Raw genomic sequence first — 4,673 nt, 5'->3', positions numbered from 1 at the left:
AACACATCTTTGAAGGCAGACCCTTGTTAACAGCGCTCCCTTCTCCCTTGGAAAGGTGAAGCAACACCTCACCGTGCCTCAGGCTGATTAAAAAAAGAGTATTTGTACTTGCCCGGAGACTGTATGGTAAATCCGTCTGATTATTCCTATTTCCAACATAGATGTGTTTCATGCCCAAAGTATATTATGTGTATTTCTTTTAAGTGCATCAATCTCGGATGTTTATGAGTTACTTGCAGTCAGAACATTATGTGGCAATGGAACAGCAGTAATAAAACATGGTGCCACGACTGAGACTCCCGCTCCTCTTTCCATAAATAGCTGTTCAAAACTGCACAGTGCTGATGTGGGAGGGAGTCCTTGGACATGTTGGTGGACAGATGAAATTATTTCATTCCTGGGGTTTCCTGATAATGAGATTAGGTGATGGTTGTTCTACTATGGAAATAAAATTCAGTTCCACATGAAACTGCCGTTGAGCTTATGCTGACGCTTCCACAGAAACTATAAACATGTTTTTGGAGATTTTAATATTTCTGTGCCATTGGCCAAGGTAAGTTTTGTAGAATCCTTATGACACCAACAATCAAGGTGGAAGATTTTTAGGAATAATGCAATGGGATGTAACATTACTTGTCATCTTGCTTTAGACATGCTCACTGAAAAGTATTGTTTTTTCCATTAAAGAACTGGAAGTAATTATGTAAAGATTGTGGAGGAGCAAACTAACAGTTAAGGGCCTAACTCTGCTACCCTTACTCATGTTGAGTAATCCCTAACTACACAAGCAATAAGGCACTACTTAGGGTAGCAGGCTCTGACCCTTAGGAAATACAACATATCATATAATCAGCTAGGGCAATGTACTGAGATACTAGCTAAGTAATATAACACCTGTTATCTCTGGATACTAAGGGTCAAATCTCACTGTAGGTGTGAAAGGCCCAAAAATCTAACAGAAACCTTTGTTTCTATTGCATAGGAAGTTATTCAAACCACAGAAAGGCCATTCAAAAGGTCTCTAAACTGCAGAGTTTCATCTATGGTGGCCCCATCCACAGGAGCATAATTAAAGGGGTAAAAAGAGAGGATTGTGGCATGGACACAGGTAAGTAGATGAAGGTATGGACAGTGGTCCACAAGCTGGGTGAGCTGACTTGATCACAACCCCATATCTGGGTGCTATGGCCATGCTGTGAAGATGCAACATGAACTACATCCATGCTGCTGTGTGTGTGGTAGGGGAGGCGCAGGATTTCATTCCCCAACACATGCATAGTGCCCCCAGCTGAAGAAAGCCTCTTTCCTATACTTTATTTTCTTTTGTGCTGTAACTGAGTCAGAATTTGACCCAGCAAGTTAGATCTATCCTTGGTGTATTAAGATCATTGACTTCCATGGGCTGCCCATGGTATTTTCTCCCTCAAAAAGAACTTGGACCATAGAGCTATAAAGTGGAAATTCTTGATGGAGAAGGAAAAATTCACTGCCTGTATCTGTGAAAAGGTGACTACTGGGGAACTAGCGTAATATTACCACAAATATAATGGCCTCAAGTTAAAAAAACAACAACAGTGAAATACTCTGAATTATTTCACACATTAGAATACCTGCCAGATGCATTATTAATATGTTCATTGGATCAGTTTTATGTGATTTTCATTAACTCCCTAATACAGACTATTCAACATGTTGAAACTACTGACAGCTTTAGATGTCCGCAAGGCTGATTCCAAGGTAATATCATAGCTTGAAGGACTGCATCTAAAAAAGAGAACTGCTAAAGCAGAGGTACACAGTTATTGGTCCAAATCCTCAACTAGTATAAACTGGCATATTTCTACTGATCTGAGTGAAACAACATCAATTTCCACAATTAAGGAGCTGGCCAATTATCTTATGCCCCAAAACCAGTCCTCCACAAAAGCCTGAGTAACAGGGTAAGGTAAGCTGATTCTGGGGCATGAAGGCCTACCCCCAACCCAGAGAAAGGTCATGGAAATGTAATCTGTTCACAGCTCCCTTTCTCCCTCCCATTGATGTTGTGGTCCAATGTTCATGAGTCCACAGTTTGCGGATCCACTGGCCATACCCCTGCCTCTCCCCTGCCCAGTCTACAAGTCCTCCTTTGCTCTTGGTTTACACAGTGAACCAAGGGATTGGATTTCCATGGAGTTCTCAATTCAGTTATAACTGAGAGCAGAATTTAATCTACTGTTTATTTCTGAAGAATAAATAATGGTACACATGAAAAGACTGACCTGACCAATGGGCTAGAGCAACCATCAAAGCAGACTTCCTGTCAAAGACTGTTTATGTGTCCTGCTCATTTGTACCCCCAAAATCTATGGCCTACCCATACTAACAAGTACTCTGCGGTGACCACTGAGTTTTAAAAGTATTGTGGATGTAACATATTAGAAAAGCCTTATTTCCAGGGTAATGTCACACTATCACCCATTGTTCACTAGCATTTTATGATGCAGTATGTTCGCAACACAGGAATACTACACCAGACTACACCAATGGCCCATCTAGTCTGGTAGTCTAACAGTGGCCAAGCTCAGCCTCCAGCACTACCACTAATCCAATATGAACTTCGCAGAACTAGCCTATAGTTGAAGTTTCTTCTTGACCCCAAATGGTGATTACCTTATACTGTGAAGCAGTCATTCACAGAAGACCTACATTCTGTGTAGTACCAAGGGAATTATGGAAAACAACATGGTATGTGAATACCTTCCATACTGGAAATATCCAAAATATCTTTTTATTCTGAAGTGAAGTTGGTTGGGAAAAACAGAATTTCTGTTCCATAGGAAATTGCAGCATTTTGAATTTTGTTTTCATTCTGAATTGGAACAAGAATTCGAAATTTGTCACAAAAACATCAGTGTGTTTCATTTTGATAATGTCAAATCATTTCATTTTGATTATGGTGAAACAATATTAATTATAACATTACAATTATTATAAAAGAAAAAATGAAACAAAATTAAATAAAATGATAATGTTGAAACAAAGCTTTCTTCCCTTATTGAAACAAAATATTTTGACATTATCAGTAAAATGAGAAAGCTGAAACAATTCATTTCAGCTTTCTTCCTTTATAAATTTCATCAAAACTTCTGCAAAACTTTTCAATTTTGATGAAACTGCATTTTCTGATGGAAAACTGTTCTGTCAAATAATTTTCAACCAACTCTATTCTGAAGTGCACTCTCTTTGCTCAATCTGCTGTTCTTACTGGTATTCAGTACTTGTATTACAATAGAGCAGTGGTGGGCAACCTGCGGATTGCGGTTGCATACAGCCCATCAGGGTAACCTGCTGGCAGGCCGCGAGACAGTGTTTACATTGACCATCTGCAGGCATGACTCCCCGCACCACTTCCCGCAGCACTCATTGTCTGGGAATGGCGAACCGCGGCCACTGGGAGCTGCGGGTGGCCATGCCTACGGACGGTCAATGTAAACACTGTCTCATGGCCCACCAGCAGATTACCCTGATGGATCACAGGTTGCCCACCACTGCAGTAGAGCCTAAAGGCCCCCTCTGAGATAGGCGTCCTGTTGTGCTACATATACTGAGATACAATTCATATAGCTCATTTTCTATGTAGACAAGACAGACAAGAGGCAGGAATGGAAATAGTGGCACAGAGAGGTGAAGTGACCAAGGTCACATAGAATATCACTGGTAGAGCTTGGAATAGGAACCATATCCCTGTCCCGTTCAATAGAGCTTCTCTGAGCAAGACAAGCTTTTGCCTTCAGACATCAGCTTCAACTTGACAGCAAATGCCTTTCTCAGCCAGGGACCCTCTCTGATTCTCCGCTGGTGATTGCTGAGCTCTCTCTGTTACTCCCTTCTGTACAGTCACCATTGCAGACTTTCACACTTGCCCCCCTGACGTTTGACGACCCCTGTACGGATGCTTAGGCTACTATAGATTGCAATTTGTGCTGTTCCCCAGTAGACGGCTAGGTTTGTTGATAGTTTTTGTCACTGCCCATCCAGATAATTCATGTTCTCTCTCTCACTCCTCTGCATTTCTGTTTCTTCACATGCTTTTATGATTCTCTTTGATGTTCCCTCAGTTCATTGTGGGCGTCTCTAATATTTCCCTGAGAGCTGCTAACATTCAGAGATTCATCTTTGGGCCTTATTACTTTTGATGGTCCTTTGGCCCCCTTTAGTGACCCTCTGACTATTCCCAGTTCATGTTCTCGCTCATTTTCTCTCTCTCCCCCACTCCTCTTCACATCCCCCCCACTGAAAAACAAAAAAGATTCTAAACTGATTTCAAACTTGCATATTTGAAGGAGATTTTCATGTGAACACCTGGATCCAGATTGTGGTTTTAAACCATAACTTGTACTGTCTGTGTGCACACAGAAAAGTCATATTATGGTGCATTAACATAAGAACATAAGAACAGCCATGTTGGGTCAGACCAAAGATCCATCAAGCCCAGTATCCTGTCTTCCGACAGTGGCCAATGCTAGGTGTCCCAGAGGGAATGAACAGAACAGGTAATCATCAAGTGATCCATCCCCTGTCGCACATTCCCAGCTTCTGACAATCAGAGGCTAGAGACACCATCCCTGCCCATCTTGGCTAATAGCCATTGATGGACCTATCCTCCATGAATTTATCTAGTTCTTTTTCAA

This window comes from Malaclemys terrapin, chromosome 1 (assembly GCF_027887155.1).
Source record: "Malaclemys terrapin pileata isolate rMalTer1 chromosome 1, rMalTer1.hap1, whole genome shotgun sequence".
NCBI lineage: Eukaryota > Metazoa > Chordata > Testudines > Emydidae > Malaclemys > Malaclemys terrapin.
Note: the sequence above shows the minus strand (reverse complement) of the source record.